General features: G+C 42.2%; 1 protein-coding gene across 10 annotated transcripts in view; it reads right to left on the bottom strand.

The window, feature by feature from the left end:
* The window catches only part of ZHX3 (zinc fingers and homeoboxes 3), a 95,785-nt gene extending 68,537 nt beyond the window's left edge, over positions 1-27,248 (bottom strand). For 3 of the 10 annotated variants that reach the window (XM_054573743.1, XM_054573740.1, XM_054573742.1), the window contains exons 1-2: positions 27,043-27,248; positions 1,529-1,648 (exon numbers count right to left, since the gene is read on the bottom strand). The gene's annotated coding sequence lies outside the window, so the exon portion shown is untranslated. The other 7 variants (XM_054573745.1, XM_054573750.1, XM_054573741.1 and 4 more) reach the window with 6 other exon arrangements.
* Positions 27,249-27,581: the final 333 nt, after the last annotated feature.

Genomic DNA, 27,581 nt, shown 5'->3' with positions numbered 1-27,581 from the left:
ATATTCTAAACCTATTATTTCCACATGGGCCAATTAAAACATTTTAGTTTATGTTTTAATAAACTTAAATAGACATTTTGAGCAATCAGGAAAATTTTAATATACTGAGTATTAGATGATATTAAACAACTTGTTGCTATTTTTAGAGATGTTAATGGCACTGCAGTTATGGGATTTTTTTAAAGTTCTATTATTCAATCATTGTTAACACATCCAAGTCATTCCTTTCAACCTGGATTGAATATGGGCATTATTATTCACTGAAACTAAAACAACCTTATTATTTTCAATGTCAAGGCTTAATTTTTGCTGCTGTTGTTTTTCTCCTCTGATTGGGATTTCCTAATTTAATGCCTAGTTACAGGATTCAATTTTGTGATGTATTTGAAAAACACAGTCTTTAGTATTTAGGAATTAGAGTCATCTAAACACATTAATGAACAAGGGTGAAGTAATCAACTCATTGAGACTAATAATACTTGGTTTGGGTTTTTAACACAGCCAAATTGTGTTTTATATATTTGAAATGAGAACACCGTTATATTTGCCAAATTAAACTGCAGGCATACCTGGTGATGGCCAGAGGGAAGGGCACGGATGGAGGCTGCTGGGAGTGGGGGAGGATGGGCACATCTTTATTAGTGTCAACAATAAAAATAAAGAAAAATAATAAAGTCAAGATAGCATATGGCTCTTGAAAAAAAAATTGCAGATATACCATAAAAGCTTCAATTATGCACCAGAATAGGTTCAGAGTATTTAGTAAAGGGTAAGTTGCAGAATAACATTGAATTCACCCAGAAAAGTCCACTGTGTAGGGCTGGCAATATTCTTTTTCTTGATCTGGGTGCTAGTCATATAGGTCCACCCAGTTTGTAAAAATTCACCAGCCTCTACGCTTATGTTCATTGTTCTTCCCAAGTCAAGTCTCCTTCCATCACCCTTTATTCCCCCTTAACTCACTTCTACTTCCTCCTACCCTCCTTTCCCTCTGGTAATCATCATACTGTTGCCTGTGTCTATGATGTTTTTTATTTTTTTTGTTTAATCCCTTCACCTCTTCATTTATTCTTTTGTATACTATAATTGAAAATTTAAAATATTTATGTTAGATTACATACCGAAATATTACAGATGAAATGATAGGATATCTGGCATTTACTTTAAAGGACCAGAAGATGAGGGGTTGGGAGCGGGGCTCAGGTGCTCATGACCTCCCCGCCCTGTGTTCTACAGAGTTCACTTGCTAATCTATTATTGAAAGGCTGCCAGTTGCAAGAGTATCTTTCAGTTTAGGAATGTAATTTCAACAATGCATCCATTTTCTCCAAATTCCAAAAGAGTAAAAAAAAATTGGATGTGCCATAACATTTCTTATAAAAAGAATCTTATCGGTAACACTGTACTTTCTAACCAATGTTTAAAAAACTATTTAGTTTCTCTTTGGGTAACTTTCTGGTTTAAAAAGCACTGAGTATACATGAGCGTTTTATCAAATGTCCAGATAACAAGAAACGTGAAAAGATACCAATTATGTTGGAAAACAGCTTGTTGGGCAGGAATAAAGGGTCCACTCAAGCAGGCACAGAGAGGTCCACAACCACGTGGAAGCTGGTCAAGCTGCACCACTCTGGTTTTCTTCATTTACCTAGTGAGGTAAGAGATGAAGCTCTGAGCACTCGCATCAGACAGTGTTTGTTGGGGGCTCTAATGGGACAGCAGAGCTATCCAAACACGGAAGGATTTGCTCTCATGAACAATGCTACCCGAAAACTGGGCCTTTCTGCTCGAAGCATGATCCGACAGACCCCACGGCATCGGCATCCCCTGGGAACTTGTCCGAAAGATGGAATCTCAGGCTGCACCCAGACCTATTAAATCATTTTACCTGCATTTTAACCCAATTCCCAAGTAATCGGCATGCATATCACATTTGAAAGGCATGGGATTAGGGGATTACTGCCAACGTGGAGGGAGGTTTCCATGGGGCTCTTCCAGGGGCCTCCGCTGTTCCTTATTTTTACTGAGACTCACAAGAGGATACTGAAGAGCCCTCATCAAATCCCAAGTGACACTAATCTAGAAGGAAACGATTACACAAGTGTGTCTTTGGAAGAAACCAGCTTGACAACAGATCATGTGAAAAGAGAGAAGCAACCAGGGATTTGCTGAAGAAAAAAAAGTAATGCACACTTGAATGTATTCCTGCAAATCAGACCATTTCTCGAGAACTGGATGTAAATCTGACCACATATTCTAATAGAGTGACTGACAGCAAGCTGTGGTCACGGACAACGGTGAGAACGTAACTGGGAGGGAAAGGGATCAGAGATTCTATACCATGACAAATGGCTAAACTGGAGGACATTAAACCCAAAGAAGAGGTGACTAAGTGGGAACACTGTGGTTGTATTCACAGATTTGAAGGGCTGTCTCAAGACATTTCATTCTGAAAATGAGTTTTTGAGCATCTGCTGTGTGCCAGGAACTATGCCAGGAGCTAAGGACACAGAGAATGAAAACCAGAACTGATCTCTGATTTTCTGAAGATTCCTGACTAGTGGGAGAAGTTTGTCTGTCGCTCCAGGAAGCAGAACTATGACCAATGGAAGGCAAGTGGAAGAGCAAGGGCACCATCCCAGGGAGTTCTGCAGGCCAGAGGCTCGAGCTTTGTAAAGGAGTGAACAGGCCGAACAGGCCGGGCCTCCCAGGGCTGAGCAGGATGGGTTTGGGAGGGGTGACCACCTCCCAGGGAGTAGCCCAGGGAACTACTAGGCCAATGCTAATATTACAGGGCTGCAAGATAATTGGGGCCAATATCATAAATCAAAAACAAGATCTGTTCAGAATTACACTACATTCAATTTAGCCAAGAACACATTTTTTAAAACTTAATCACAATTTAGGGTTTCAGCTAAATTTTGTGTGCGAATTATAAGTGATGTCCAATTTTTCTATCAACAGTAATTTTTAAAACCTAGGACTTAAATAAAAAATCAACATTAACATTTTAAGCAATAATTCTGCTTAATGACTCATTTTAATTATAATCCTGCTTCTCTCAGCAATCCCTAAAACTCCTATTTCCATGTTCTTTGATATACCTTCAGAGACGCTCATCCTCTTTCTGAGAAATTATCCTTAAAAAATAATGATTCCTTTTCTTTTACCAGAAAGAACAAAAGAGGGAGGAGAAACTAAATATGTGAAGATGCAAATAAACAATGTTTATAAAGAAAAATAATAAATAAACTGTGTACACTTTCAACAAAACCACTAGTCCTTTTCATAGCATGAAACAGAATAAATAAATAATATTCAATAAGTCAGAGAATTGGTAATAAGGTAAACTGACAAACTATTCTCAATAATTATGAAGGTTCTATAGCAACATGGAAAAACACTCATAATGAAAAGAAGATAATATAAACTTGTACAATTCTAGCCACGTAAATTTTATGCATATATACAACAAAACTGAACAAAGAAAATTTTAGTATTTATTTTTCTAGAGTGTTACAATTCCTCTCTTCTTTTATTTAAAATTTTTACTTCACTGTTGTTGTTTCAACAGTACTTTTACAATAAATGTATCGGGAACCAAAATAATTTTAACTTACAAGTGTAATAATTTGTACATTATCAAGAAGTGAAATAAAGGAACACAGAGATTCATTTTAACGTTCAATTAGTTCTTTGTCTTTTATGAAGCTATTTAAGTTCATAAACAACCAAAAGTAAAAGGTAATGAGATTCATGTTATGAAAAGTGCTTAACATTTGTGGAAAGTAAAAAGGACTTTGTACAGCAACCGCCCATGAACTTTGGGTGAAAGCAAAACTAAATTTCTGGATTCTATTTTGCCTTTCACCTTATTTGATCTCACTTAACATTATTCATGCCAAGTTGAGTTTTTTCCTCCTCTTTCCCTTCTCTTCAAGTTCATAGATGAAGAAAAAAAATACACAGCCGCTCTGAACAGTCCTCCCCTGTTCTCCCAGCGATGCCATGAACTGGGGCTTCCTGGAATGGGCTCCAGAGAGAGTCAGATGCGAGGGCTATCTGGCTACCATCTGTCACCGCAGGGATCACCAGGGCTTAGCTGACTTAAGGCCAAGGCTCAAGCTGTCCACGTCTATAACATGGAAATGATACTACTTACCCCAAACTGCGGTTGTGTCATGAGAACTTCCTGGGTGATGCTCAAGAAATGCTTATTTCATCCTTTTTTCCTACCTTCCACTACACACACACACACACACACACACACACACACACACACAGAGTTCTGCCCATTATGAAACTGCATAGTCCTTATATCTAATGTTTTCATATTGCTCCTCCAGACTCACTCCTCACCCTTCTCTACCTTGCTCTCTGCCCCGGCAGGCTGACCTTTACGGATCACACTGGCAGACCCTGTTGCCTTTGACTTCTGCATTTGTCCAATGCTGAGTCCCAGAAAGAGGTCAGAGGAAGGAAACAGAGTGACAGTGGGGGGTGAGGTTGGGAATTCATTCCACTTAGACTGAGTGTATCCCTCAACCAAAGTCACTGCTCTTTTCAAGGTGGCCTCTTCTAAAGGACAAGCCCTTCTTGTTTCTGATGATCACTTCATCCGCTTGTCCTGTTGGAGCTAGGAGTGGTATTAGTTCCACTATATAGTAGAACTGGTAATAAGGTGAACACTAGTTCCACTATATAGTAGAACTAATACCACTCCTAGCTCCATCAATAATTATGATAAAATTATGATATATCATAATTCTGGGTTCCTGCTTTGTTTCCTGTGATTTGCTCTACATCTAACCCACACCTCTTTAAGTAAACTCTCCTGGAATTCTCCTAAATTGAGAATACCAACTTTTCCTGTTGGGACTCTACCTGGTAAAGCCCCGTCTACAGCATTCCAGGATTATGGGATTATGTATACCTGGAATCACAGGGAGAATGGGCAGTTCTAGAGTTCAGCTCAGGATGAAATGTGCACACATGTGGGCCCAGATGATTCTGACACACCAGACTCAAAAGACAGGACTGCACTTCCCCAATAGGCCTGAAGCAGTCCTACAACTGAGCCACTCCCCTCACTCCACAGAGGAATAAATAACAGTTCCTAAATCCTCAGGGGAAGAGTTCTAGGGAGTCCCATATTTTAATTCCTCAGTCCCGGCTCAGTTGAAAAGTCCCAGTTTTATCCCAAATTAATAAAGGTGTCCAACTCACCAACCTCTTAGGGACTGGGGAAAGGGGACATAGCAGCCTCCAAAAAACCCAGACTTCCAACTGTGCTACTATCTCATGTGTGGAGCTGGGCAATAGGGCACAAGAACTGACTCTCCAACACCAAAAGGGCTGTTTTAAACTCAGAAGGAGTAGGGAAAGAACCAGGAATAACCAACTGCCCCCACCCTCATACCTTTCTCTCCCTCCCAACTCCCAAGAAATGAGGACACTGAGGTCCACAGAGGATAAGTGTGTAAGGCAGGGCTAGGACTGAATACAGGTAACTGGCTACCAGTCCAACTTCAATTACAACAGCCACAGTCTCTCCCATATGCTCTGTGCTAGCCAGCAGCCCAAAAGCAAGTCAAAGGTTTAGTCCTCTTCTGCTACCATGGTATTAGACTTTGGTTTAATACTGATGTGCGGGCCTCGAGTGGTGCTAGTCATCCCAAGACCAAGTAAGTCACAGCGGTATCATCTCTGTTCACTGGGTCTGGAGACACAGAATCAAGGAGCTCAGTTCTGTTGTCAGTGCCTGCCACGTGAAGAGCAATCTCCTAGGCGCCATGGTGAGCTGCAAAAATCATCCAATTCTTTCTTTTTTTCATTTACATTGTAATTAAAAATACCAGAGAGCTAAATATGAGGCACAGCAGGAGGGGGTTGTACACAGAGCCTTACGCAGGTGTTAAGAGACACAGGATAGTGGTGTATAAAGAGCTCAAGGTCTGGGTCGCACTGCCACATGTGAAACATGGGGCGAGTCCCAACGATCCTAAGCCTCAGTTTCTTCTTCGTTAAGATGAGGTCAATAACAGTGTCTACCAGTAATGATATCATTATTAACCAGGGTTGTTGGGAGTATTGAACTACATGGCATGAGTGACAGTCCTTGGCACAGTGGCTGGCATGCTGTGACGGCTCAGTCAATGCTAGCGCCTAATATCAGACCCAGCTGAAGAGGCTTAAGTCTCCTCTGGCTAGAAATCAAATTGTACAGCCTTACTGGCATTTTCCCTGCACTCCAGGACTTAAAAGCCTTTGTTTTCTTTTAGAGAGAAGTAGATTACAATATTATTGAATGTAACAAAATGCTTTACTGTTAAGTAAGACCACTGAGATAAACATATTCCATTAAATAAGACATTTTAGAACCTCCGCTCAGAGGTGGGTTCCATGAGGAAGTGTGTCAGCTGAAAGTTCAAAAAGAGATTAAGCCACCAAAAAAAGCTCACAAAATCTTGGGATCATCTCTTTGGATTACAAAATATAGAATAAGGACGGAGGTTACAGCTGAAGAATCCAGTATCCAGAGTCTGGAGAGAAGGGCTTTGGGGGATAAAAAGGAAGATGGTAGCTGTCTTCAAGTACTTGAAAGGATGCATATGCTGTATTTGGTGGGAAAGACGCACTTAGTAAATGGGTCAAAGGTCACAAGACACAGATTATAGCTTCCTGTGAGAGTGTTCTCAGGCTAACAAAGAGGCCCCCTACATAAGAGGAAGAGCTGGCATCACACCAGTGGGCATACTGGAAAACCCTACATCACTTCCTATCTGTCAGTTTGAAATCCTAATGTTTTGTCCAAATACCAGAAATAAACATAAGCAGAATCAATGGAGTATATGGCTCATGTATGTAAGCATTTCTCGCCCTCATAACAATAAACCCTTGAGAGAGTAATATGGGGATTAAATGTAGTCCACTATTACACATACTTAAGCAGTCTTATTTCATTCGCAAGATGTCTATAGTTAAAAAATAAATAACTCCATAGTGCTTCTCCTTAAAAATAATCATCCCAACACTACATCAAAAAGGCATCAGTACAACAAAACAAACGAAAAAGGCACAAGCACAATCTGTAGCATTATTTTGATTAATGAAGCTTAGAGTTTTGTTTAGTCAAAGGCATCTCTGCTTTTCACTCTTTTAGGCTCAGAAAATTAAACACTGAAAAAAAAATCAGGAAAGATTCTAAAAATCAAGCCACTTGGAAGAAAGTAATTCAACATTTTATTTTCTTTGTTCCACCTGCCAAAAAAGATAAAGTGGGTTTGGAACTGAGAGAAAGACAAAAATAAAGAATTCAAAAGAGTAGAAAAAGACATTTGAAAGAGAAGCATGAGAGTTTACTGACATTAACCACGGAGAATCTTACTGAAATTCCAGATGTGTGACTTGTATACCTAAGTGTATGTATACTGCTCTGTTTCTACCCATTTCTTTTTTCATTCACGCATTGAGCTGGAAGGCTATGAAGGCAGAAGCTTATCTTTCATTCAGTCTATTTGCTGCCTTCCCCAGCTATCACAGTTCAGCCCAGGAGAACATTAGTGCTCATCACCATGGAGGCAATTATAGTGTCAAACCCAGAATTGTGGGATCACACAATGAGGGACATGTAATATGTTTTGGGTTCAGAGCAAGAGAGTGGAGAACCAAATTACCTACCAGGCAGTACAGGTCTTTGGGAGCTTTTCTGAAGCAATTAATATTCTTAAATTCTCAGATGTTTTCCTTGTACGAGATGAGGACAATTACTAATTCTCTTGAGTTAAATTAATTCCTTTGTTCACAGAAGATATTATACCAGAATTCACAGCCCTCAGACAGTGAGAAATGGTCTACTAAAGGACATACAATCAGGTGTAGATACCTTCATTATAAAGTGTGGCTTTCATCTGAACGAGAGAAAGCAATCTTTGACCTAGATCACTGGGTACTTTGTTGAAATCCTATCCTTCAAGTACTATTAGACTAGGGAGACAAATGAGTAGGCAGGGTGCTAACTGCTACCTATCATATCCACTTTACGCTCCAGGAGAAATGGAAAGGGAGAAGTGGCGGCGGCGGCGCCTAGCCCAGTTGGAGGGCTTAGAGAAAGCTTCCTGGAAGAGGGGGCTAAAATGAAGCTGGAAAGGCAAGTAGACATTGGTCTGATGAAGGAGGGGGAGGGCTCTTTTTCAGAGAGGCACAGAGGAAACCCTCGAGGACCAAGGTTAGAAGCCTGGGGACACTATCATTTCAGGGCTGGCCCGAGGACTTGGAGACCACAAAAGGGCCACAGGATAAGGAAGCAGAGACACAGAGGGCTAAGGAGGAGAGCATTTCAAGACAGCAATGGCTCATGTGACTGAATGCCAGTCAGGCCAGATGAGGGCCAAAGGCCTAGACTTGGCTAACCATAAAGATCCTCAGGTGCCCTTTGCCTGAGACATTTTAGAAAAGCAGCGAATGACAGAGGCCAGGGCACAGAGTTGGGCTGAGGAGGTGAGGAAGTAGATATTGTGGATAAGGCTACTTGCAGAAAGCTTGGCTAAGAACAGGGAATGAGCTAATAGGAAATACAGGATCAAATTTTCTGCACTAACCTGAACCTTTCTGCTCTGAGCTCCAGACTCACTTCTCTTGAATTCCCTCTTTTCCCTTACCACTACATTCAGGATACACTTTGGCCTTCCTTCCATACAATAACCAGAGTGGTCTCTTTAAATTGTACCTGGGATCATCTTAGCCCCTACTCAAAATGTGCGACCGTTTCCTGCTGCCCTTAGAATAATTAACTCCTTGCCTTGGCCTGCCTGTTCTTCTGTGACCGGAGCCCTGTTTCCCTCCCCAGCATCTTCTCAGGCACCTCTCCCTCCTGCTGGTCTGGACAAATCGGTCTTCTTTCAGCCCACAAACCCTTTAAGCGCATTTCTGCCTTAGGATCTTTGCTCAGGCTGCTTCCTCTGCCTGGAATGCTCCTCTCTTGCCCTCCCTCCTCCAACCAAAGCTGCCAAAGGGTGAGTCACTTATAAAGAACAGCCTCCACAGAGTTCTTCCTCCGCCCTGTGCTCAGGGGTTCACCTCAAACCAGCTTCAGAGCGCAGGTTTTCCACTCCCCAGGTGGGGTATATCCAGGCTCTCACCAGCACGGGCTTTGACAGCAGAAGACTCAAGACCTAGCTCGCTTCTCTGCTGCCTGTTAGTTGTGTGGCCTTTGTCAAAGCATCACCTCATCAGTTTTCTCATCTTAAAAAAAGATAAACAGTGTCTGCCTCCCCATATGTTAGAAAGCTCATCTCAGAAGGAACGTAAACACCTCAGTTTTCATCCACCTATCTCGCATGACTCGAGGGCCTCTTTCCCACATTTGCAGCACTTGTCTTCAATGAAAACCAGTCCTAAGCCCCTCAGCCCTTCCCAGTCTCTGTCCATCGAGGCAGGGAGAGTCACCTCTGTGATCGGTCCTAGGGCTGCACGCTGCCTCGCTCTCCTCAGCTCCCCCTCCCCACCATGCTATGCCCACTGAAACCCACACACCCCAAGTGCACCTCCCGGCCAGTGACCGCCTCCCCTCAACCACCTCTCCTTTGGCCTTAGTCACCAGCTCCCATCCTAGGTGTGGTGCATAAAAGCCTCTCAGACAATCCTCCACTCTTCCTCTTTCCCCAGTCTGCTGTCTGGACATCGACACCCAGGGCAACCTTGGAAACCACGGTGTGAAGATGGCAAAGCACCCATCCACTGAATCCCTTCTACCCCAACTGCGTACTGGACCTGAGGTCAGCCACTGTTTTAAACCATAGGGATTTCATCAGGCAAAGCTAAAGGAGTTCATCGGCACCAAGTCAGTATTATATGGAATGTTAAAGGGTCTTCTTTAAGAAGAAGAAAAAAACAATATAAAAAATATTAGCAACAAAATGGCAATAAGTACATATCTATCAACAATTGAATCTAAAAAACAAAATGAACAAGCAGAACAGAAACATATTCATAGATACAGAGGACATTTTGATGGTGACCAGATGGGAGGAGGGCTGGGTGAAAAAGGGGAAGGGATTAATAAGTACAAATTGGTTTTTACAGAATAGTTATGGGAATCTAACGGACAGCATAGGGCATACAGTCAATAATATTCGAATAACTATGTACGTGTCACATGGGTGCAAGATTCATCGGGATGATCACTTAGTTACGTCTAATCACTGGGGTGTACACCTGAAACTAATATAATAATGTATGTCAACTATAATTAAAAAATAAAAAATTATAAAAGGGACCTTAGAGATCCTCTGCACCTAACTCCTCACTTTATGAAGAAACTAAAAATAAATCAAGTTAAAGAATAAAAGAAATTTCAGCAGGGCTTATCTGTTACAGAAGCTAACATTTCTCTACGTAATACAGGCTGAATTTAGATCTTTGGAGAGAAGTGGGAGGACTCTAGTGGTAAAGAAGAAAGTTCACTCAAAAGCCTGGAGCTAGGATTACTCATAGCCTGATGACACCAGCTCCATTTATATACCTACTTATCATCTTCAAAGCACTTTAAAATACATCTCATCTGTAAATACAACCGTCGTCATCCTCATCACTTTTGTTGTTTTTGTTATAATTAACAGTTTACAAATGAAAAAAAAAAAACCAGACTTAGAGAAGTTAAAATATGCCCAAGGTCCCATAGCTTATAAATGGAGGCAGCAAGTCTGGACCACAGTGGCTTCCTGACTCGTGGTCCAGTGGCATTTTCACTACAGCATCCAGTCTCTCAGAGCCACATTCTAGTGCTACAGCAGAGATACTCTTGGATGAAGTGCAAGGGTGCTGGAATGAAACAAAAAAGACAGGTAGTCTAACAGAATAGGTTAAAGGCAGATTGCAGAGGATTTTATAAACATCAGACTGTGGAGTATAACTTACATTCCATAGACAATGAGAACAATAATCAGCCTCCACATTCAAGCCCCACAGCAGTAATTTTATACCTTCACTTCTGTCTTCAAAGACCTTACTGCACCATCTCCTCTTGGCTATCAGTTGTTGCCAAAGGTTCACTTCGCAAAGAAAATAGAAGCCTTTGTGATGGCAAATTTTCCAGAATCCTACTTTCTATAAACATTGCTCTATCCCCAAATAGCGTTCTTCTTTCTATGCCAAGTGAAAAATGCATCCCTCCCCTGGCAATGTTACTGACCATCCCTGTGCCAGTCCCTCCCTCCATGGTGGAGACCTAGATCAACCACTGTCCTTTTTCTCCCTTGAATCTCTGCCTTCTTCCTTTCTTCCAGCTCCATCTCTTCAGCCTCTGAATATGCTATAGTCGTATAGTCCCTTTTACCCTAAAATCATCCCTTCCTCAGCAAGCCCACAGCCCCTCTCATCCTACTTCACAACTGAGCTCCTTCAAGAAACAGCAGCAGCAAACACTCATTTCCACTTCCTCACCATGGATTCTCTAGTCCACCCTCCGGAATGTACAATGACACTGAAATAGTCACCTCTACCACCACCACCTAGGAGCTTAAGTTCAATGGGCAGATGCCAACATTTCTCTCAACCTTTTAGTGATTGCACTCCCTCCTTCCTGAAATTCTCCCCTGCCTTGATTTCTAAGACCCAGTCTCTCCTGATCTTTGTCTGTCCATTCCTTTTTGGTTTCCTATTGGCCTCTCTTCATCCACCTCTCCCCTTAATGTTAGTGTTTCCCGTGGTTCCATCTTGATACCTCCTCTTACACTACATGCTCTATTCTCCGTTTGAAGTCATCCACAAAAATAGCTTCAACTGACAGCTACACACTGGTGACTTGAAAACTTACATACCTGCAGTCCAGACCACTCACACGAGCTCTTCATACCCTAGCAACGTTTGCTTCCCAGTAAGTATCTCTATGTGGATTCCATGGACATAGCAAACTCAACATGGCGAAAACCACACTAAGCAGCTTGCTTACTGTTGTGTTTCCCCTCTTTCTGTATTGATAATGAGAGCATTTGTTGAGTACTATATCATTCTGGGTTCTCCAGAGAAACAAAGCCAATGGGATGTTTGTGTGTAGGTGTGTATGTATGTATGCACGTATACACACACAAACTAAAAATCTTATTTTAAGGAATTGGCTCACATAACTATTAGGGACTGGCAAGTCTGAGATCTATAGGGAAGGCTAGCAGGCTGAAAATTCAGTCAAGAATTGATGGTGGAGTCTTGAGCTCATACACTACTCAAAAGGACACTCTGGAACCAGGGTCTGGCCCTCTCACCTCTATCTCCCCAGCAACCTACAAAATGCCTGACACACAGCAGAAGCTCAAATATTAGCTAACGGCCAACCAGGTAGAAAGTGAAATGTTATTAAACGAGAATGAAACAGAAGGATGTGGAAGACACTGAATCATGATGAGGAAGAATTGGGAAACTTGAACAAGGGCTATGCCATAAATCGAGACACAGACCTTCTTCATTTGCCTGTGGCATTCATTTGCCAGAATTACCTGACCACTACCTAATACTGAATAGGCCCATCACGCAGATAGAAGCACATCCATTCCAATATTTTATGTGAATGTCTCAACAACCCTGTGAAGTTGGCATGGTAAAGAAAAGGCCATATTTTATGAGTAAACTGAGGCTCAAAAAGACTTAAGGGCTTTGTCTAGGTTGCTAGAGAAAATATCTACAATGAAAGGTCTTAGTTCCTCAGTGATGTGCAGGTAAGAGGGACCATAAAACACCAAATGGTCAGAACCACAAGGGAGCCTTGAAATCAAAGCTCCTTATGTGCCTAAATCTGCAAAAACTAAAGATATCTTCTACTATTTACAAAAGATATTTATTTTAGTTATAGTTCAGATCATTTTTTATTTTACTGCACTATAATTCCATGGTATATATAAAGTTATTAGCATTATCATATGTCCATTGTTGTAGTAATAAATTTCTGGTTATAAAATAAATATCTAGAAATGTTGTTTTCTGAAATAATGCCAGTATGTATTAAATCTACACTTCTTTAGGGGTGACTAAGTAGCCTATATTAACCAAGGCACCCAAAAGCAGCGGGCTGTTTTATTTATTAGTAAACATTAGAATTAGTGAAATATTAAAATATTTAGGCCAAGTATTGCATTTGGTGACTCTGAAGCTACATGACATTCTCTGAAGCCATGAAGTATTAGAAATTCCCCGTTAGCTATTTCAATTAAACAAGGCAGGGCTGATTACCCCCATTTACATTTGCATCTATAGTAACTTGACCTTTTCAAAGCTCTTTCTATGTAGTGTCATTCAAGTGTTATAAAAGTCTTATAAATATTTTAAAAAGGTGTTTTATCCCAGTTGACAGAAAATAGAGGCAAATGCATAAGGTCATGTAATTGATAAAAGACAAAAGCAGGACTAGAGGCCAGGCCTTTCCGCCCTCTGGATGGCAGTCACACTATGAATCTATCACGGCTCCTGGCCACGGAGCCACCAGACAGTAAGTGGCATGAGGCCAAAGAGACCATGTCTAACTTGCTCCCCAATGGTGCCTGGTGTCTAGCATAGTACTGGACACATACTAATCATACAATACTTGCATTTTTGGTGAGAAACTGAATTCATTTTCTGAGAGCTGCTTTGAGAGCTGCTTTGGTCACCTGCATGATAAAATGGGGCATATAGCTTTGCCAAATATGTTGGCTTTTAAAATGCTATTGACATCACCAGGACATATAAGGAAAATACTGTCTTTTTAAAACCATATGTGTTGATTCCCAAGGAGATCAGAATTCTGAGCCAGAGACCCTTTCAGCACAAAATGTACAAGTGATATGGTTTTCAGCTTCTTGGAAAATTAAGTGTTGAACGGATGGGGCAAAGGAAGATTGAAAATAGAGCCTTGCTCTGGCCAGGTGGCTCAGCTGGTTGAAGCATTGTCTCATGCTCTGAAAGGGTTGTGAGTTCAATCCTTGGTCAGGACACATACCTAGGTTTAGGGTTCAATTCCCGATCCCCAGTCAGGGTACGTATGGGAGGCAACCAATCCATGTTTCACTCAGTTTCTCTCTCTCTCTCTTTTTCCCTCTCTCACTCTCACTCAAATCAGTAAACATATCCTCAGGTGGGAAGGGAGGGAGGAAGGGAGCGAGGGAGGGAGCGAGGGAGGGAAGGAGGGAGGGCATGAGGGAGGGCACGAGGGAAGGGAGGGGAGAGGAGGAAAATAGAGCCTCAACAGGACAAAGGAAAAATTGCAAGATGTCAGGCATAACAACTATTTGCAAAACCAGCACAATGGTCCAGCTGCAGCTAACTTACCATGGCAAGAAATGGGATTGCTAAAGGAGAAGGGATTCACTCAGAGGGGCACACGTCAGCAAGGGAGAATCCACTCTGTGGTACGGAGATACAGCTTTGAGGCAGGACAAACCCAGAAACAAGGCACACAGCCCTTGCTCGAGGCAGGAAGAGAAATTCTGCACATGGCTTCACAGCCCTGCTGTAAACCCCTCTTGCTTAGCTAGAGTGAAGGAGGACAAGGAGGAGCTGGCCCCCTTCAGTTTACTACGGCCCCAGCCCACAGTGCTCCCCTGCCCTCACTGCCAACCTTCCCTGAGAGAGACATTCAGAAATGAGATGGTGAGTGGTCGAGAGGCCTCCTACCCTGGCAGGCTACTCCTTTCCTATGCAGGCCTCACCAATGTCACTTAGAGCTCCATCTTCCCCCAAATCATGAATCATATATCAAAACATGTACCTTCCATTATCGTTCTGATTTTCTATTCACCACCACTTGAGACATTCTTATGATCCCAAATTATTTTTAAGGGCTTTCATAAAAGCCCTTCTCTACCATACGTCCCTTAATATTTCATATGTTAATCACAGACACAAGTTATCCAAAAATAATTGAGAAATGAGGCATTCTGGATGAGTGAAAGCTAATTCATTAAGCACCAAAATATTTCTGTAATCTTACTAAAATAAAGAATGCCTCAGTACAGAGGATATCAAATATAATTGTCCAATATTCTACCCAGCCTTCAAGACGCAATCTAATTACAAACACTGCCTGAAAGCATCTCTGATCCCCTCTTGCCACTTACACCCAACACCAGTAATAACCTCTTTTGTCTGCGATCCTACATTTTGATTGCACCTTGTAGCACACAGCATGTTCTGCCTGAGGTTAGACATTTAAACGCACCTTCTCTAACTTTTAAAAATGAGTTCCTTGAGACCGGAGACCTCCTTTTTTAACCCCAAGGGGCTGAGTTCATAGCAGGAATATAAACATTTCACAAAAGGAATACTCTAAAGTGATCCAAACATAAAGAATACTGGAATAAAGCAGGACCTTCAAGGGTCCCTGCGCTCTGTAGGGCAGGAAAGTGTGATATTAGAGAACATGTTACTATCATTAAAATACTCACTGGCCTCTGGTTCAGTATTTCTCAGTTTTAGAAGAAAATGTTTTTCTAACAGGGAAAAAAATACTCTGAATTCCTTTTTAAAAGAAAAATAGAATTCCTTTTTAAGACTCTCAACTTGCTAACTGAAAGTTCTGGTTGATTTGGCATTGCTGAACCCTCACCGCCACATTTTCTAGGTCTCAAGATGTGCATTCAAGCGGCTCCCTGCACTTCACCAGGGAGATGAGTCGGCGAGTGGAAGGATGTGGTAAGTGACAGGAATATAACCAAGATGCTATGCCATGTTTGGCACCCCATTCACGAGTTTGAGAGCCAGGCTTCATGGGACCAGCAATGCTAAGAGGAAATTAGAAATGGAACACATGCTAGAGCAAATCAAGTTTTAGGCTCAAGGTCCATAGCAACCATTTCTAGCAGAGCTGACAAGATTCTTTTCCCAAAGCTTTAGTGTTTGGATATAACACTGCATCTCAAACTCAAAACCTCCTTACTAGCAATAGGGGATTCTAATTGTTCAGCCAAGAATGGCTAACTCCCAACTTCCCTCCCCAGCAGCTATTCTTTTGCAGGATTCCTCTTCCTTGTCATGAAAAGGAACAGAAGTTTCTTAGTGAAAATAGGGAGAATGGGATGGTAGGGCCACTGGTATCATGACATTAAGTATCAAATAATGTACATGGCCCATTGGGGATAACTGCTCTTGTCTCTGGCTTGTCATTGAGTAAATGCTTCTTCTTCTTCTTTTTTTTTTTTTTTAGTAGTCAAGAGAATCTTCAAAGTTTATTTGAAAATCCATAATTATAATGGGGTGTTTTAACATTTTTCTCAGGAAATGAAAAACAGTATTTGTTGGCATATGACAGCTTAGAAAACAGTTGATAGAATATTTTTATGAAACACCTACAGACGGGTTCATTTGGTCAACAAAAACCCCACACACACTTTTAATCACAATCAAACATAATTAAGAACATACTAAGGGATTACATTCAGCTACAAGTAACGGGAAACACCCCCAGTCTCCCCGACAGAAGGACGGTCTGGGTCAAGGCAGCCACTGCACGCGCAGCAGGGAGAGGAACTCCCGAGCCCCCCTTTTTTACTGCGCACTGTAGATGTCATGGTCCATCGGGAGAGCACACTCACTAGCACTGCTAAATGCACAAGATGTTTCCTTACAAGTTAGACCGTATCTAGATACAATCTAGAGAGGAGGGGAATCAGGTATAAGCATCAAAGTCTGATTCCATTTCCTGGCGGACACAAGAGGGCTTGCAGAAAAATCCAAACTCTGATGGACCTCTGATGCGGGTCTTGTGAAGAAACCAGTGTAAAGCTACAATATCAGATGGCTGGTGGTGGTTTTGAGGATAGTCTTGGTTGGAAGGTCAGAGAATCCAGACTACGGTTTGGAAGATGGTGTTCCCATAGCTACTGTGTACCTGTCTGTCTGTACTGTATGGTGGCTCCAAAATCTAATTCCCTCTTCGTGTTAGCCTTCCAATCCCATGCCAGTGTGGCTATACCGGAATTCTAATATGGAAGCACAATGTAGATGGCTGTTGGAGAATCAAGTTCCTAACATTACCCACAGAGGGGAATGTCTCCAACTCTAGATTTTGTTGATCCCTCATCTTAAATCAAAATTTATTCACCAAATATACCAGCAAAAAAAAAGACAAAGAGGGCCAAAAAATTAAAATAATATTTTACATGAAACTATATCCTTTCATAAACTTGCCATACATAGAATTTTTTATTAGTATGGAAAACAGAAAAAGGTTCCTATTCCCATTACCCACCAAGAGAAGTTTTATCAGAGGGAAAGGCAGAATATATATAATGGACTGGGGATATAAAGGACTACCACAAGGTCAGTAGGAAAATCCAAATACCAAAGAGCCCTTTTTCAATGGCCCCTTAACACAGAACAAATAAAACGTGATAAAGACATATTTAACCTAACTGCATATAAAAATACACTCCAATTCACCCATAAATCTAACAGGCTTCAAAATAGAGAGAAAATATTATTAAATGTTTTTAAGGAAAAAGCACTACCTACTCATCTTATGCATTATTGTAGGAGGAAAACGCTCAGAATTATCTCATGTGAATAGTCACTTCTGAAATTAGTAGAAATTCATAGTCCAATGATATATTTATAACATTAATAAGAACTCTTTCATATTGAAAGTTCTATGGCACATTATACATGGATTAATTTTTATCAAGCTTTCTCCCATTACTTACATTTCTCTTTCATGGGAGTCTTCACATGTAACGCTGTGTCTCAATTTAAGCCTTTCTCACACTTTTCACATTTAAGCATTTTACCCAGTGAGTCTTTTCATGTGTTGGAAAGGAACTAGAGTAACTGAATCCTTTCCCAAATTCTGCAGTTCTATAAGGTTCCCCTCAAGAAGACATTGTCATATGTCTTCAAAAATGGGTGTGATAAATGAAGGCTTTTCCACATTCCTTACATTCATCGGGCTCCCCTCCTGTAAGAGTGCTTTCGTGTGTTTAAGGAACTGGGATCTCATTGGCCTTACCAGTGTTTACATTCCAACGACAGGTCTCCAGTGAGAATTCTTTCATGTTTTTGCAGCTCTCTGGGATATCTAAATACTGCACTACATTTTTTACATTCATAGGGTTTCTTCCCAATGTGATTTCTTTCTGTTTTTGAAGATAACTGAGACAACTAAATGTTTCACTACATTGTTTACATACATAGAGCACATAAGGTTCCTCTCTCCAGCATGAATTACTTCGTGTTTTCAAGGAACTGTGATCTCTGTTGGCTTCATCACATCACTTACCTTCATGGGGTCTCTCTCCAGTGTGAGTCTTTCTGCGTCTTTGTAAGATGCTATAATATCTTCAGTTAGCCCACATTCTTCACATGCATGGGGTTTCTGTCTAGTGGGATTTCATTCATGTGTTTGAAACCTTTGATACCATCTGAAGGCTTTCCCACATTCTTTATTTTCATAGAGCTTCTCTCCAGTGAATTTTCTTTCATATCTTCAAAAATTATGATAACATGTGAAGGCTTTTCCACATTTCGTACATGCATAGGGCTTCTCTCCAGTGTGACTTCATTCATGTTTTTGAAAACCTAGATGAGAACTCAAAGTTTTACCATATCGCTTACATTCATAGGTTTTTTCGCCTATGTGAGTTCTTTGGTATGTCTGTAAGGCGCTCTAATATATATATATAGGTTTTACCACATTGTTTACATTCATAAGGTTTCTCTGCAATGTGAGTTCTTGCATGTATTTGAAGAAAAATAAGACAACTTTACTACATTTTTTACATTCATAAGGTTTAGCTCCTGTGTGAGTCCTTTCATGTGTTTGAAGTTTGATGATATCTGTAGACTTCCATATTGTTTACATTGACAGTTTCTCTCCAGTGTGGGTTCTGTCATGTATTTGAAGTGAAGGTGAAAAACTAAAGGTTTTACCACATTCCTTACATTTACAGGTTTTCTCTCTACTGTGATTTCTTTCATGCTTTTCAAAAACACTGGAGATAACTGAAAGCTCTCCCAGATACATTACATGCACACGGCTTCTCTCCGTAATTCTGATAATCAATATGGCTTGTGTCCAGTTTGACATCCGATGAGATGTCAGTATTATGAGATGAATAATGAATAAAGACTTTTCCACACACACACTATTTTCTCATGGTTTTACTCCAAGAAGAGTTTTCTTGTTCAGAGAGGTTTAGAATAAGGCTGATGTTTTCTTCACATTGACTACCCTCTTTCCCACCACACATTCTATCTACCATATGATTTCACATCTAGATTTCCTGGCTCTCCCAGGATCCTTCCTACTGAGATCACAACAAGAGAGGGGCTGCAACAACATAGCCACCAGGGCCTTGAAGGGCCGGCAAGACACGTTCCTAAGCTCAGTTGGAGAGAGAAGGGAGTAAATGGTTTTCTAATCTAGTATCTTCAGAGACAGAACTGTGTCACACACATTAATTTTATGGATAGCTGAAGCAATAAAACATGCAAGCTTATGATGAAAAGCTTTCTAAAATGCATTACTTCCTCCTCGGCCTTTCTGAACTAACCAAATCATAATTTGACCTATTCTTGTTGAACAGAGTAACAATGATGATTCATTGTTCTATTCAGAGACCAATGAGGCTAACAAGACTGCTATATTTTGAATGATTTTGTATAACATTTCTGCCTCTTTCATCACCAGCTAGCTGTCTCTTGTTGCTTTTGTCAGTGTGCTTGCCTCTAATGAAGGGTCCCTTAATTCATACTTCTGATATCCGACAGACCTAGAAAGGCAGTCTATTAAGGGTCACGGGCTAAGGCTCATTGCCATGTCTTAAGCATCAGACCCAGGCCGTTGGCTTCCAGATCCCACATTTTATCCGCTATAGCTGCACTTCCCAAATGTGCTTAATTATAAAGAATTACCAGGTGTGTGTATCGGGGAGGAAGAGGGGAAAATACACATTCTCAGTCCCCTCTCCGAAATCTAATTCAGGGGACCTGGGATGGAGCTTTGGAATCCTCATTTTTAACATACACCCACAAATGATTTTCATGGCCAAGTTTAGTCAATACTACATACCATCAGTGCTGCCCATTGGGATCAGGATTCCTTCAGAAGCAAAATGAACTTGGGCCAAACCCAACTCCTAGAGAGACCTTATAATCAATCAAGCATCCAGGTCACTGCTGTCTCATTGCCCTCAGGCAAAATCCCCTGAGGCTCCTGCAGGCTGGCCATCACACTTCTCACTGCCGGTAATTCATTCATTGAAGACCTGGCACACCTTCCTTCTCTACACCCCAAATGTCCTGCCTTCCTTCCGATGATTTCTCTGACCACATGGATGACCCAAACCCAAACTCTCTAGCCTCGCAGTTACTTAACCTGCTTGAGTTCCCTGAGTTCATATACTTCAGCCATTCATGTCAGTGGCAAAACCCAGGAGCCTGTCACATCCAGTAATTACTGCTCCAACTCTGAAATATTCCACTCCCTTGTCCTTTCCTAACCACGTCCTCCTACTACTCTAACACTCCAATGTACCTATTCCTTGACTTCATCAACACCTTTGGTCCTCTTTTCCTCCCCATCCAGCCAAGGCACTTCTACCCATCATGTTAATCACTCTCTGACCAATACCCTCAGTTCCTCTGCTCTACCGTCCTTCTGCCACTCACCCCCGACAAACCCCAACCCTGGCTCTATCCAACTATACATCTTCTTTGCTCCTAAAATCAGGCAGTTGCATGCTACTGGTTAATCCCAATTAATCCACAGTCTCCTATCTCAAAGAGCCCTACATAGAGCCTGGAGGTCATGGACATTGCCCAAAGTCACTCTTCTTCCTGACCTCAATTGTATGTCAAATCTCCTTGTTTTTCCTCTGACCTCTCCCCACTTTTAGCAGAAAACCTTGTCCTGTTTCAGAGATGATGGAAGCCACCTGTCTGGTGCTTGCTTATAAGCCCAGAAAATAGAACTGTGCCCACATAAGATCTGTCAGGCCCATTGCATCTGTACTAGGTCTACTGTTTGTTTGGGAATACGAAGGAAGCTCCTAGTCCTAATCATTACTGAAGTACATGGCAATGATGATGAGCACCTTTCTGGTGAACAGTATAAAAATAATCAGCCTCTCAAAAATGGCCAGCCTCTGTAAAGATCTCTCTACCCTGAGAATCTTTAAGACAGGAAGAAGTTTAAAAAAAAAAAAGGGAAGAAAGCTATCTTACCTACAAGCATTTAACAAGTCTAAATCCAAACACAAAGTTGCTATATATCAACAGAATAATTATAAATCCGAAGCCAAATAGTTTATTTCCTGATAGTTTTTATCAATTAAAACCAGAGTCAGTGAAACAAATACCATTATGGTCTATTTTTCATTCTTACCTAAATTCTAATTTGTTGATGGGGTGACAAATCATTTCCTGAGGGCTTCTCCCCTCCTTATAATATTAAGCTAACATTGATTTTGTGTGTGTGTGTGTGTGTGTGTGTATAATTATGCTTCTCAAAATGACCCTGTGAGATACAAGCTATTATTTTTCTCCATTTACAGCTGAAAAAAGAGACTTAGACACGTTAAGTAATTTGCCCAAGGTCTTACAGCTGTAAGTGGCAAAGGTAAAATTAAAACACAGAGCCTCAACATAAACTAATCTCTATATGCTTTGGCATAGTGGTTATTATCAGAAACTTCCCAGGAACTGCAAAATCCACACCCAAGCATTCTTATTTTTTATACTCCAATATATGCTTAGAAATAAAAACATGAAGAATAATCAAATAATAATATTGCATATTTCATATTCATTCCTACATGTATATCAGAAGGCAATAATGCATAAGAGGGACATTTCTACAGTCATATCATGTATGTTCATATCTTAGCTCTAACACTTTGTTAGCTGTTTAATTTTAAAATTACTTAACTTCTCTAAGCACAGTTTTCTCAACTAAAAATAGGAATTATAATGTAATAACCATCATCATCTTAGTTAAATGTTTTCTCGGATATTTATTTTAAAATATTTTTCTTTCTTTTTGTTTTGTTTATATATATTTTTTAAAAGTTTTTATTCTCCCCAATACTTAGAGATAATGTGTGAAAACACTTAATAATGGACCTGGCACAAATTAAGTCTCAAAATGCCCTGGCTGGGTAGTTCAGTTGGTTGGAGCACCATCCCAGACACCAAAAGGTTGTGCGTTTGATCTACCCCCTTTTCCCAGTTGGGGCGTGCACAGGAAGCGACCAATCAATGTTTCTCTCTCACATTCTCTATCTCTACCCTCCTTTCTTCTCTCTCTAAAATCAATAAAAACATATCCTTGGGTGAGAGTTTTTTAAAAAGTAAGTCTCAAAAAAAGTTAGCTGTTATAATAATTACTCAAACTGTATCAAGGCTCTGCATCTACTGGATTCTAAGCAGCACCAGGTGCCAGGACTATACCGTAAGTAGGACAAGGCTTCCCCTGCCTTCGTAGACCTTGCAGTCTGTTGGGGGGAAGTAGACAATAAAGAAGAAAACAAACATATAAGTGAAATACTTGGAATTTTGGCTAAACATGAAATCTACATGTACGGCAGAAGGGCTGAAGAGGGCAGCCCCTCTGAGGGGTATTTTGGCTGAGACCAGATGTTTGAGAAGGATCTTTCTATGAGAAGAATGGGGCTGGGGGAGTGCCGGGCAGGGAGAAGGGTCTGTACAGGGGAACTTGGCATGTTTGGGGGAGCTGAGAGGGCTCCAACCTGACAAGCATGGCGGGCAAGGAGGCTGGAAAGGAAGACAAAGGCTGGACACCTCAGAGTAAGAAGTGCGGATGTCGGCTAAGTACAGTGGGAAGTCACTAAGCATGGGGCTGGCATGATCTGGTTTAGATTTTTGGTAGGATCACTCTGGCTGTAGAGGGGAAAGTGGGTTAGAAGAAGGTAAGAGTAGAAGCTAGGTGTTGAAATAAAAGGCAGGAGCAGTGATCCAGCTGAGAGGATGGTGGGTGGATTAGGAGGAGGGAGGGAATGGAGGATTTGCGGTATTCTGGAAGGCAGGCCAACAGGCGACATTGATGAATTGAATGTGTGGTGAGGAATCAGGAAGAATCAAAGATGACTTTCAGGTGTCTGGCCTGAACAATGAGTGAACAATGAGGGAAGGCTGGAGGAGAGGGGAGGAAGGGGCCAGAAATGAGAATACTAATTTGGAAGTTTAAGAGGAAGACTGAGTAGTCAGTTGTGGATATTTGAAATATGAGATCACTATGAGGCAACTAAGTCGAGATAGCTGGAAGGCTGTAGTTGAAAATGCAAGTCTGGAACCAGAGAAAGGTCCAGGCAGCAGGTGTAACTGAGGGAGTCATCTTCATCCAGAGGATATTAAAGTCCTGGGAATAGATGAGATCATTTAGTGGGGAGAATGTGATGAAAGAAGGGAGGTAATCAAATAAGAAAAGACAAGACATAATAAGAAATCAGGTTGGTAATCTAAAACTGAACATAGTAATGGAGCCCATACAAAAACACACCGAAGTACCCCAAATATGTTTTCAATAAATGCCTGTAGAAAAATTAAAAATAAATTCTTAACACACTCCCTTTAGGCCTTTAAAACACTAAAATTTTCATTTAGGATTTTCCCCACAAGTTCTTGAATATTCTTAGAAAAATAATTTTGCCCTCATCAGTGTGGCTCAGTTGGTTGGGCACTGAGCTGCAAAGCACAAGGTCACCAGTTGGATTGCTGGTCAGGGCACATGCAGGTTCGGTCCCCAGTTGGGGTGCGAATGAGAAGCAACTGATTAATGTTTCTTGCCCCTCTTTCTCCTTCTCTTCCCCTCTCTCAAAAATTAATCAATAAAATCTTTTTAATTTTTAAAAGAAAAAATTTTGAAGTTCTCTGGATTGTGTTTGGAGGCATCCTTTTCCTTATGAGCAAAAGCAAGGATTTTTTTCAAAAACTCACTAAAATACTTGAAATTCAAGACTTTAAAAAGCTTGCTCTCATTGTATGCCCTCTCTGTAAACATTCTCCCTTAAGATTCAAATTTTCCCATCCTTAGAATAAAAATGCAATTATATGTTTTATTACTGATGTCATTTCATCCTGAAAGATGAGACTGGTCCTTTCAAACAGTTCAAGAGTCACATGAGAGATGTAAAATGCTCAAGAGATCAAGGATTTATTTTTAAATGTTGAAAAACAAAAACAAAATACTTAAGTATACCTGCTAGTCATCCAAAAACTGATAAGCAAGGAACTGAAAAGGATAGAATTGCCAGAAAAAAAATATGTAAGTGTAACAGGTACTCCTCAAATGAAAACACATCAAAGCTGTAATTACATCTCTGGGTATCTGTTAACCCCCAAAATTCGCTATGTTCTAGAGGCTTATACTGTCACTAAGAACTACCAAATTGAAATCACGGTTGTAAACATAACTGGGATACTCTCTACATTTCAAAGATTTCCAGAGTGACATAAAGAAGGGTGTATAAGAAGGAAAGTCAGTAACATTTGCCAAAAATTTCCTTATCTCAATTGTGAAGTTAAATCAAGACTAATTCTTCTTACAATCAAGGCACACTTTGTAAAATTCTTCTTTACAGATATGTAAGACTGGACTATGCTGACTTTTAAGGGATTGTTATACCATTTCATGATATAGTTAAGTAAAAACCTAGGAAGCTACCAGGAAGGTCACATGAATAGATGGATAATAAGCATTCATTCATTCACTCGTTCAACAATATTGATTAAGCACCCATGATATGTCACGTGCTGTTCTCAGCCCTGAGGTTCTATCAGTGAGAAAGTCTCACATTTCTGGTTTAATAGAGGAAAGAGACAATAAAATAACAAATAGCTGCATATGTATTTACCAAGTGGAGGTAAGTGCTACGAAGACAAGTAAGGTGGGTCAAGGAGGGCTGGGGAATGGAGTGCATTTCACACACAGTAGTCAGGGAAAGCCTGCTGGGTATGTCTGAGTAGACACCTAAAGCCAGAACTATGATATCCAGGAAACAGAGTTCTAGGTAGAGGGAATAGCAAGTGTAAAGCCACTGAAGAGTTTAAGACATAGCAAAGAGATCTGTCCAGCAGGGCTGAAGGTGAGGACAGGGAAGTTGCCCAGTGGGCAAGGACTTCAGGTTATACTATAAAATGAGAACTTAAGAGAGTGCTCTAAGCAGAGGTTCTAACTTTTTTAAAAGCTCACAAAGGGAACACAAGTTCTTACTCGTAAAAACAAAACAAATAGATAGCTCTCATAGTCTATAAGTAGAAAACATACAATAAAACAATCTTATAGTATGGTGGCATTTTTGTAAGAAAAAAATACATATGGGAACAAAAGACTAAAAAGATAAATATCAAACTGGATTACTTATGGTTTGTGGGATTGTGAATTTTTCCTTAGGTTTTGTTTTCTAGTTTTCTGCCTTACACGTGAATCACTTTTGTAATTTTAAATGTTATCATAAGGAAAGAAAACCCACTCCCGGAGACTGCCTTAGTCTGAAATCTTAATTATGAAACACTGAAAAACAAAACACGGCAGAACATTTTCTCCAAAAATTACCCGACTGCCCGTGCAATGTTTGCCTGTTTATGGAGCAGTGCACAAATCAAGCACTGCTCAATGTATCAAGGTCACAAAACCAACTTGGTTAATATGTTTATCATTACATAGTAGCTCTGTCCTCTAAAGCAACTTTGATTACCATCTTTCCAAAGCAGCAATAGAAAGCCCTTTTCATTAATTTCCTAAGACTCTTTGATACTACTTTGCTGCTTCTGGATTTTTCCACTGTATGTCTCTTAGAAACAAGTTAAGCCCAAATAAGTTGTTCCAGCTAATGAAGTCTGCTTTTGGTTCTTACCCCGTGGGTGAGAACTGTCCGGCACAACTCCAAGTTGTTTTAGGATGCATTTTCTCTTAGTTTTGAAATACTGCAATACTAAGTTACTACAAATGAAGACCATCAAGATAACAACATACAAGAACGTGTATAAATGGAAACTACAGTAATCCTTTTTTTTTTTTTTTTAAGTGAGGATGTGTGGAGGTCTCAGGAGTAAATATACTGTGTGTTCACGTAACGCAGATGAAAACGGAAAGTAGTTTGGCCTCCCTCCCCCCCCCTCCCTACCCCCCTCCGCCCCCCGCCTCGCCATCGCAGAACGGCTTCTCCCAGGGCACAAGCCCAAGGCAATCACTGCTCAGAAATGCGAACCACTCCGCTCAACGAGCCTCAAGCTCTCAAGCACTGCACCTGAGCGCCACATCCCACCCGCTCCTCAAACACTTCCAACAAGCTTCTCTGAATGAAAATCCCAAACCGGGAAGGTTTCACGAGCCCCATACTCCGCTCACACTCCACTCGCGGCGGCATCCGGGAACCCGGCGCCCGGGTCTTCTGTTTCTGCGTGGCCAAACAAGGGTCCCAGGATTCAGGGTCCTACTGTACCCCAGTGGGTCGAGTCCGGGTTCAGCCGCCTCCCAGAGGCAGGCGCCAGCCCATCTCCGCAGGACAAACGGGCCGGCGGGAGTTGCAGCAAGTGGCTGTGGCCTCCCAGCATCTCCGCCTCATGTCCGTCAGGCAGTCCCCCGCGCTCCCCTCCCTGCTCTCGGGCGCACACGCAGTGCCCACCGGCGCACCCTCGGACACGCACCCTCACGCGGCAGGCGGGCATCCGCAGACCCCTACTTCCCCTCCACAACCCCCTGGTTGCTCCTTGTGCAGCTGTCTGGCTGATGGGGGAGCTACGGTGACCCCCAGGAGCCGGGACACCCCACGCCCCCAGGACACCCGAGACTGGAGCTGGGGGAGGGGGTGATGACAGATGGGCGAAGGGCGGGGCTTCGGGGGGAAGGGGCGGAGCCTCCCAGCATGGGGGTGCTGGCGGCTGACAGAAAGACCCGGGGCAGCGGGCGGGAGGGGTTGGCGGGCACTACGGGCAGGGCTGAGGGTCAGGCGTGGCGGGAAGGCGTTCGCACAGACACAGAGGGCTGACAGGCAGAGAGACACACAGACACGGGAACTGACAGTCGCGGGGAGCACACGGGGCCGGCGGGCCGCGGCAGGCGCTCACCTGGCAGCTGCGGCGGCGGCGGCGCCCGCGGCCGGGCCGCTCTCGCCGCGCTCCGGACCTCCCTCCTGGAGGCCGGCCGGCCGGCCGGCGCAGGCCCCGCTGAGGCGGCGGCGGCGGCGACGCCGGAGCCGCGGACTGCTGAGCGGCGGGGACGCAGCTGCACCAACCGACTCCCGGCCACTCGGCTGGGCTCGGCTGTGCTCGGAGACACTCGGCTCAGCTCGGCCCCGCTCGATTCCGATGGGGGCGTGGCCCGAGGCCCCCGCCCAAGTCGCCCTTGGCTCTTGGTGGGCGGGGCTTTCAGGCGGGCGCGAGCCCCCGGACGTCGCGGAGAGCGGACCTTGCCCCGAGCGCATGCGCGGGCTTCGGTCCCGCTTTTCCCCAGGCAAGCAACTTGAAGTGGGTGGGAGAGAAAGGGGCAGGGGCGGATGCTGCGGCCCCAGAGGTTCCCGGCTTTTGTGCTCCGTATCCTGGTCTTTCTAGAGGAACAACTAAGGAAGGCCACACCAGGTTACACTTTCAAAAGGATGTGGGCAGGG

The sequence above is a fragment of the Pteronotus mesoamericanus genome, unplaced genomic scaffold (genome assembly GCF_021234165.1).
Source record: "Pteronotus mesoamericanus isolate MK-2021 breed Mesoamerican mustached bat unplaced genomic scaffold, CSHL_Meso_final contig_25, whole genome shotgun sequence".
Classification (NCBI taxonomy): Eukaryota; Metazoa; Chordata; class Mammalia; order Chiroptera; family Mormoopidae; genus Pteronotus; species Pteronotus mesoamericanus.
Note: the sequence above shows the minus strand (reverse complement) of the source record. Positions and strands in the feature narration are given on the sequence as shown.